Here is a 9,512-nt window from a genome sequence, read left to right on the forward strand (position 1 = left end):
AGAAAAAGGGACTCAAATTTATCATTACCATACATTTACTAAAAATCTGTTGGGGGCTGTTTAAGAAGGAATAGTGGGTGGGCAAATGAGGCTGAAAGCCGAAACAGATTGGAAAATGAGGAAATACAGGGCAAAAAAAAGATCTTTAATTGGAACTGTTAGGTAGGCTAGTGTGGGGCTGGGGAATGTCCGATAACGCATGCCCAGAGGGCCAAGCTACGGGAACAAAGGAATGGCGCACTGCACATGCCCAGAGGTTTAGGTTTCCAGCTGGTAGACATGGGTGGGCGTGAACCTGAATTGGCCCACCTAGACCAGGTGAATTCAATTCAGCCACTGGGGTCGATCAGGGGTCGTCCACGTTTCTCCGTAGAATCCTTGAAAAGGCAGGAGCCCAGAGAACTTTGAGAGAACTTTGGAGGAACTTTGGGACACTTTTGCATTACACTGAGCAGCTTCCAGCCAGGCCACATGTTCGGGAGGAGTCCTATGGGTGCCATGTAAACCTGAAACTTCTAACGATCATAAAACTCACTTGGATCACAAACCAGGCTTCGGCGTGAATTCTTCCTCACGCGGAGCCAAGGACCGGGGTATATATCTAGTTCCAGAGAGATCTAACAGAACCATTTCAAACAGGTTTCTTTTTTTGAAGGGCGGGGGATAAATCTATGATTTTTCTGGAAATAACAGGTGTCAAATCACATTAGACTACCTCTTCAATTGGCAGCATGCTACTGTCTATGTCCAAGTGTTCTGAGTTGATGCTAAAAGCCAGGGAGCCAAGAATCGTGGATGCTGTTGCTTGGTTTTATTATGAAGTCACGGAGTGTGTGATCAACTCCTTTGCGTCTCAACATTCTGACTTGACCCACTCTTGTCGGGGGAGAAACCCAGGCTAAGGCACATCTTGTAGGGTGAGATGCTCAGTGTATTTTTGTCAGATGGGTTTATAAGCATCCAGACATGCACCTCAATTGCTATTATGCAATCAATACTTTGTGTCCCTAACTAAAGGTAAGGTCAAAATTAGTATGACAACTCAAAACAGATAATGAGCCACATCTGACTAGTAATAATGTAAGATACAAAATCTATCTTTATGCTAATATGGAAGATCAACATATACTACACAAAGAAATTTCTAAAGGTTAGACACTGCACCAGCATGAGTGCCACTTGCCTCATTCACCCATCTGAAAGAAATACTACCTCATTGATTCCCCAAAATATAAAACCTGAATCTATAAAAATGGATTTATCTGCTTACATATGCGCAGACTACTTTGAAAAGGATAAAACAGAAATCAGTAAAATTAGTGCCCATGGTTGCCTCTAGACAGAGAAAATGAGAAAATCAGACTGGCAAGGAGATTTGCTTTGCACTGCCCACTCTTTTGAATCATTTGAACTTACAACATGCATTCATCATCTACTCAAAATGTAAAGCATTTTTAGGTGGCATATCTGGGAATGACCCAATAATGTGTGACAGCATTTCTGAATCTCTCAGTATTATCCATTTTCTATGAGGAAAAAAATGGCAAATTAGACCCAGTGGAATATAATAATTTTTAAGGAAATGAGGATCCAGGAATAAGAGAAAGCTTAAATGGATGGCAGAACAGATACAGAGACTTCTGTATAACAAGACTGAGAAAGAGCAAGCTAGTAGAAACAACACACCTGGGGTCTCAGAACCAAATGCCAATGAAAATGAGAAGAGCAGTTGAGATGAAAGGGGGAAGCTGACGGGGCCGCTCAGTTGGCTCTGCCAATCTCCACCCTGGCTTCAACACAGACAAAGCACAAGCTACATTGTGGACTGTACAGAAGAGCTGGAGAGTCCCCTCAGGGCTGCCCAGCTTCTTCTCTTTCAGAAGCAAAAGAAACGGTGCTAATGAAGTTACCCAACGTTTTCATCTAAAATCTCCACATTTTACTCAATGACTGGAGCCACAGCTACACCAGCAAATAGTGGGTAACAAAGGGACGGAGTCTTGTCCTGTGGAGACTTTTAGAGCAAGAAGAGTTAAGGAGAGAGAAAGCTGAGGAGACTTCTTAAAAGGGGGAGTAACTGGAGTCAAGAACCATCACATGGGGGACGGTGTTAGATGTTCGAGATGGCACCCACCACAGCAGAACTGAGAGTGGTGGAGACAAGCGAGCAGTAGTGTAAGTGATGGAAACCAACAGACTGGCAGATGGCAGTGGGTACGTCAACCCACAGAGCCAAGCTGGGCACCTCATATGAGAAGATCACCAACAAAGTTGGGCCCCACATAAAGGGGCAGACACCCTAGCTGAGCTTTTGGAGGCCAACACCAGAGCAGAGCATATAGTAGCGGAGCAGAGCTGGCCTGCCTATGGTAGCAGCAGATGCCCCAAAGGTGCAGACAGCAGTAACCTTAAGGCTGGGAGGGGCAAAGGCCAAGGGCCAAAGGGAGGACAAGAGGAACCCTGTCCAAAGAAGGTGTAAACAGCTGAGAGGCTTAGTTAGCACTGCCAAGAAGGGTTGGGGAGTAACACAGCCAAGGAGCTGAGAGAGCTGTCCTAATTGTAAGCTATCCTGATTGATGAAATAGATTCTGTCCTGCGTTCTCTCCTGTTACTTCCAAGTTGATTCTGATCCTGAGTTACTTTCCTAATAAATCACATAATTGTGAGTATGATCTATGAATTGTTTGGCTATTGCAATGAATTACTGACCCCAGTTGAGAAATGGTGAAGAAGCGAAGATAGTGGAGGTCATGCCTGACCTCTACCTCATAGGAACCAGTATGTCTGCTCCTGATTCTTAGTCTTCAGGACTCTACATGAGTTCTGACGTGAGATTTCTATACCCAATGCCCCTTAGTGAAAAACAAACAAACTCAGCAAATTAGGAACCACAGGGAAATTCCTTAACGTGATAAACAGCATTAAAAAGAAAAATACACCTAGCATATTCAGGGTTTAAAGATAGAAGGTATTCCCCATAGGATCAGAAATAAGACCACCAAAACAAAAAACCACCACCACACTCCTGGCAGGGCAGTCTCACTCAACATGGCACTTCCAATTCCATTTGTCCTACAGTAAGAACACCTAAAATTCTATCTCAATTTACCTCCCCAACACATTATGTAATATATGAGAGGGCGTCTAAATGCTCAGGAACAGATCATGGAAGTTTACTAAGCAGATGTCATTGTGGTATGTAAAGCAAGGAAATGCACTCATTCTAACAAACTTGCAAAATTACTCTGTAAGTTGAAAGTTAGCCAATCTACTGAAGTATGCCAAATGAAAACCTCAAGTGTAGCCGATAGCTCATTACCATAATCTACCATGCACCACAATTTCACACCCTACTTTGAACCACCCAATTTCGTAAAGTCTCTTTCTCAACTGTGTATTACCTTGCATCCAAGTATAATAATGAAAAGGATCAACTATTCTTGGTAGGAGATTATTCTTAAAAAGGCATCCACCACTGCCACATGAAAAGTGGGTTCTTGAGTCATGCGACCAGTACCACCCTCCCTCTTGGATCACCGCACTGTGCTGCTCCTGAAAAGCACCACATGCGACAGTGCCTACCTCACGTTCTTTACTTCATTCTATTAGTGACACCAAGGCTACCTAGAGCCATGACACTGTGCCGTCGGGAGAGGGACAGCCTCGGAACTGTCCACAACTTCTACTGCAGAACTCGCTACACTGCATTCAAAGCACATGGGACGTGACAAGTCAGTTTCCTCACCGGCATGGGCACACTAGCAAATGATGACTGACTCTCACACTTGTTACACTGTGAAATGAAAACATAACCCTTGAGATGTCTTATCCAAATGCACTAACCCGAGATGGACAGGTTTTTTATGAGAAAATATATTGAGGAAAAAATAATACTATTGCCCCTTAGACTGAAATAAACGTCTTTATGAAATTAGGCATTCTGAAATACCGAGTAAAGTACTTTATAGACACGTTCAGCAGTCAGAACAACAACAACAGGTCTAACAATATATCCTGTATTTCAACAACTTTCAGGGAGACAGTTCTACCCCCAACTTGAAAGCTAAACAAGCTTACCTCTTTCACAAAAAAATGTGCACCCACATCTGCTTTTCAGTTTGGCACAGATTCTATCTGGGAGCATCTGCTCAAAGTTTACGTATCCTCTGACACTGATGTTCCTCAAACCCATCCCCACACACTGATATTAACAGCCCTTTTAACGCCTAAACCACATTCTGAGACAAACAAGAAATTGAGGTGATTTGCTCAGGTTTCTGGGGCCCAACCAGTATGCTACACCATACGTTCTGTATCCAAATCTATTAAGTCAGCCATGCTGTTTTACATAGAAAGGTGTTATTTCATGTAAACAGTATATCACATCACACACGAACCAAGAAAAACAACTTACTAAAATGTGTTAAAAACAACAGCTAACCAACATCTTACAACCACATCAAAGTAAATGAACCTAAAAACACACAGCAGCACTAGACTGGTGGAGTCAGTAAAGGAGAGAAAATTAACTTCTCCCTCTCCAACCCACCAGCCTCCACCCAAAGCAATGAATATTTGGTTTCTTGAATTGATTAGGTTTCATCAGAAGAAAATTGTATATGCATGTTTTCTTTCAGCTGTGAACACACAAGTTTAAGGTCATTACTCAGCTGTTTACAGAACAGATTACCCCATTATCTCTTCTCATGAGCAGCTACAGAAGCTATCATGTTAAAAGCAAGGCCTCATTAGGAACAGACTACTAGTTCATCATTCTGCAGACTGCTAGAGTTTACACACCACTCCAGCTAATAACGAGGGATTGACAGAATGCTAAAACATCAGCCACACAGACAAACTACAGATCTTTTTTTTTTTTTTCAAAGGATTTGCTCCTTCTATGTTTAGTGTTATGGGCCATATTGCTTGCTGGCTCTGGGACTTAATGGCCTCGATGTCAATCCTATGTGACTCACTACTTCATGTGACCATGGACAAGTTACTTAGTTCTTTAAGTTTCCATTCCCCCATCCATAAGAAGAGATCATGGATCAACCCTAACTTCCAGTCCATAAGGTCACTGGAAAATGAATGGCAATAACATGGGTAAAAATGGTTTAGTACCGTATCTGGCACATAGAAAGCACTTAGTATCAGCTCACTAGTATTTCCGCTAGCCTCACTACTACTACCTTCACTACCAGTGAATATGGTAGCACGAATGGCAGGGCTGAGAACTAGAAATTTTTGTTACATAGATTTAACCTAATTTCTTTTTAAAAAATCATTTTACTAGGGGCTCTTACAGCTGTTATTCCGATCTATACATCCATCCATTGTGTCAAACACATTTGTACAAATGTTGCCATGATCATTTTCAAAAATTTTCTTTCTATTTGAGCCCTTGGTACCAGCTCATTTCTCTCTCCTCCCCCCTCATGATCCTTTGATGATTTATAAATTACTTTTTTCATGTCTTACACCAACCCATCTCCTTTCAAAAATATGGAACGCTTCACAAATTTGCATGTCATCCTTGCACAGGGGCCATGCTAATCTTTGTATCATTCCAATTTTAGTATATGTGCTGCCAAAGCAAGCACTTGACCTAATTTTTAAGCACCCGCACCGCACCCCCACCCCCTGTAAACAAAGTCCACTGCCAGTAAGTAGATTCCAATTCATAGTGACCCTATATAGTTTTGAGGCTGTCAGTCTTTATTGAAGCACATTCTTTCATCTTCCTTCTACAGAGTAGCTAGTGGGTTTGAATTGCCAACTTTGCAGTTAGCAGTGTAACAGTACCACCAGGGCTCCAGGACCATGTTAGTAATTACAGCAGAATAAAAATGCCATTCCTCCTAAACCAGAAGGTCTACCCCTCTATTTTCTACCTTTCTAAAGTGTTAGGTATTCGTTAAGGTCCTATTCAGAAGATAATTGTGAGATGAAGCCTTTTCAGGTATCTCCTGCCATAGTGATACGTTACCTTTGATTTGAGCTCATGATATCTATTGCCTAAAATATTCTGTAGGTAATTAATCACTTATTTGCCTGTCATCTTTTTTTGTCCTTTATGCCAGTATTTAATGCATGCCAATAGTGTGCTTATGTCCACGTCCTCAGACTATACAGTTCTTGAGGATAAGGGTCATGCTGTCATGCTTCTTTGTATTTATCATAGGCTGGGGCTTCCCACAGAATTGGTATCTACTAAATGCAATCAAAAGTCATGGAAGCAGGAGTCAAGAAACCAAATGATGTTTCACTGGGAAAATCTAGTGCAGAAGACCTCTTTTTTAGTGTTAAAAGTAAAAAAAAAGGACCACTTTTTAAGTGTTGAAAAGCAAAAATGTCACTTTGTGGGCTAAGAGTGTCTGACCCCAAGCCATGGTATTTCCAATCACCTCATGTTCATGTGGAAATTGGGCAACATGGAAGAATCTATATCTTTGGATTTGTGGTGTTGGGGAGGGCTACGCAATATACTGTGGGCTGTCAGAAGACTGAACAAATCTGTCTTAGAAGCAGCACAGCTAGAATGCTCCATGTAAGTGAATATGGCAAGATGTCATCTCAAGGACTTTGGACATGTTATCGGGAGGGAAAAGGGACCAGTCCCTGGAGAAAGACATCCTGCTTCCTGAGAGGTAGCAAAAATGAGCTCCACCAGATGGACAGACACAGGCTCTGGAACAACGGTCTCAAACACGGAAACCACGACCAGGATGGCGCCGACGGCAGTGTTTGTACTGCTGTACATATCGGCACTGAGCGTTGGGCTGACTCTGCAGCTCTTTAACAATAGATGTGTTAATCAGCGGTTGCCGCCTCGCTCCTACTTGTACATATGAAATTCAACTCATAAACTAGAAAAGCAAATTTACTAGTAAGTACTTCATAAACACTAATGCTTCATAGCAACTGCTGGAATATATAAACCTGCTTCTCCACAAGGATTCCAAAAAAAAGAGGTGGCTTTATAAATCAATGAATTAGAAGTTAAGTCAGAAATACTTGCTACCTAGCTAACACAAGCTAAATTCTTCTGTACAAACCAGAGGTAAAATAAATTTAATATTGAACATAGTTTACAGACTATTTGACTGTGTTATTAATGTACGGCATACCCCAGAATAATTGACAGTTTTCAATACCTAAAGATAAATACAGGTCAAATCCAGAATTTCTGGTTCTTCTCAGCACCCTTATCAAATTAATTTTTTTTTAAATCACTTGAGGATCTTAAAAAGTAGAGTATACGTTTCCATAAACACATTTATGAGAGAGATGATTGGTGATGGATAAAGTCTTCCTTCATATTTTCCTAGGACTCCTTTACTGATATTTATGAACAGAAACTCCATTAAATGAACGAGGGTCTATATATAAATCTTGCATCTTAAGTTATTAATAGTGCCTTTGAGAATATATAATCCTCACATATGGATCACAATAATAAGAGCTTAGTAATTTAGACTTGTTTTTATTATTTTAAGAGTTACAACTTCCTTAAAATTATTTGCTTTGAACATTTATTTATCAACTAAAATAATGCTGTTGCCCCTGCTGTCCAGACTAATGGTGACCTTATCAGTGGTTCTCATCTGTGGGTTGCAACCCCTTTGTGGGTCAAATGACCCTTTCACAGGGGTCGCCTAAGACCACTGGAAAAGACCTAAGGTCTTAGGTGTTTTCCTATGGTCTTAGGAACCAAGACACCACTCCTCTATCCGTCTCCAGGTGGATCCGCCCACATGCAGATACGCCCACATTTGAGTACCTGGCGTGAAGGCTGTTACCCATGCTACATACACCATGCTTCCAGACAAAATTTCATTTATTTGTAATTAAAAATAAATATTTCACAATATATTACATATTGCTTTGTGATTAATCACTATGCTTTATGATCAATTTGTAACAATGAAAATATATCCTGCATATCAGATATTTACATGATGATTCACAACAGTAGCAAAATTACAGTTATGAAGTAGCAATGAAAATAATTTAATGGCTCGGGTCACCACAATATGAGGGACTGTATTAAAGGGTCACAGCATTAGGAAGAACCATTGTCTTAGATGGAGGGGAACTCAGTTTAATGGTTGTGACCTTTGAGAAGCAGATCATGGGGCCTGTCTTTGGTGCCTCTGAGCAAGTTTATACTGCCAATCTTTCAGCTCATCGTCAAGAACTTAAACCATTTATTATACCCAGAGACACCTAAAGGAATAATACCCTGAGGACAAGTATAATAAAAATATTCTAAACAAAGTTTCTCTACTGAGATAATAACACCTGTCAGTCAGAGCAAGCAATAGTCCTAGAGATTCAATACACTCTTAATTCTTTTAAAATAAACATGTTACACAGATAAGTGTAGGCATGAGAAGGAGGAGAAAGTGCTATGGTTAATGATTTCCGTTTTTTAAAAACATAAAATAAAATAAAAAATGGCCCCTCTCCCAAAATCTTATATTTTGTTAAAGAAAATAAGTCTGGGAAAGAAAAATGAACCAACAGACTAGAATCAGAGCCCAGAAATACTCCTATAAATATGCATATGGAAATTGGATGGAAGTGGCATAGAGGTCAGTGGGAAATGGTGAAACTATTAAATAAGTAGTGCTGAAAGAAGTGAATAACATAAAAATGATTATGGGCCTCTCTGGCCATAAATCCTAAAAATAAAAATAAAGTGAGTAACAATCTGAGGAAAAACTGAAACTGAATCTCCACCTCATAACATTAAAAAAAAAAAATCAAGTCCAGACAAAATGCAAAAGACAACTCATATCCCTTTGAGAAGAAAGTAATTATTTCTATTAATAGGACCAGAGCTTTACGACCCTGATTTAGAGAAGTATTTCATATCTATATTACCCCCCCAAATAGAATATTTGTATTCAGAGCTATGTATTTAATTTTCTTTACAAAACCTTATCACCTTCAAAGTACTCTCCATTACACTTAATATATCTGTCAAATCTGTGATTCCATCCTTGGAAACATTCTTCTTTTGTTTTCCTAAATCATTTTATTGGGGGCTCTTTTCACAATCCAGCCATCCATCCATTGTGTCAGCACATCTGTCCATTTGTTGCCATCATCATTCTCAAAACATTTGCTTTCTGCTTGAGCCCTTGCTTCTCATTTTTCTCCTCCTTCCGCCACCCTCCCTCCCTCTCTCATGAACCCTTGATAATCTATAAGTTATTATTATTTTTTCATGTCTCCCTTCACCCACCTTTCTGTTGTCTTGGAAAGATTTTTCACACTCATATGTTGGGATGGCTGACAGCATCACCCTCGTTGTTTTCTTTACCTCTTCTGTGTCGTCAAATCCCTGTCTTTTCATGTCCCTCTTCTTTTTCAGAAACATAAAGAAGTTGTGTGGAGCGAGGTCAGGTGAGTAAGGTGCACGGGGCAAGAAAGTCATTGCTGTTTTCTGCCAAAAACTGGCACATTGAGATGGCTGTGGGAGCAGGTACAATGTCATGGTGGCA

At 40.4% G+C, this 9,512-nt stretch overlaps 1 protein-coding gene and 1 non-coding gene across 3 annotated transcripts in view; both read right to left on the reverse strand.

Annotated features, from left to right (window-relative positions):
• The window catches only part of LOC101663479 (tubulin-specific chaperone cofactor E-like protein), a 171,084-nt gene extending 161,776 nt beyond the window's left edge, over positions 1-9,308 (reverse strand). The window contains exon 1 of one of the 2 annotated variants that reach the window (XM_045295117.1): positions 9,254-9,308. The gene's annotated coding sequence lies outside the window, so the exon portion shown is untranslated. The remainder of the gene's footprint in view (positions 1-9,253) is intronic. The other variant, XM_004716268.2, reaches the window with a different exon arrangement.
• Positions 5,500-5,603, reverse strand: LOC115871308. Its single transcript, XR_004047226.1, has one exon. It is a non-coding gene; the product is annotated as a U6 spliceosomal RNA (small nuclear RNA).
• Positions 9,309-9,512: the final 204 nt, after the last annotated feature.

This window comes from Echinops telfairi, unplaced genomic scaffold (genome assembly GCF_000313985.2).
Source record: "Echinops telfairi isolate 266 unplaced genomic scaffold, ASM31398v2 ScPeMD7_5167;HRSCAF=5991, whole genome shotgun sequence".
In the NCBI taxonomy this organism is placed as follows: Eukaryota; Metazoa; Chordata; class Mammalia; order Afrosoricida; family Tenrecidae; genus Echinops; species Echinops telfairi.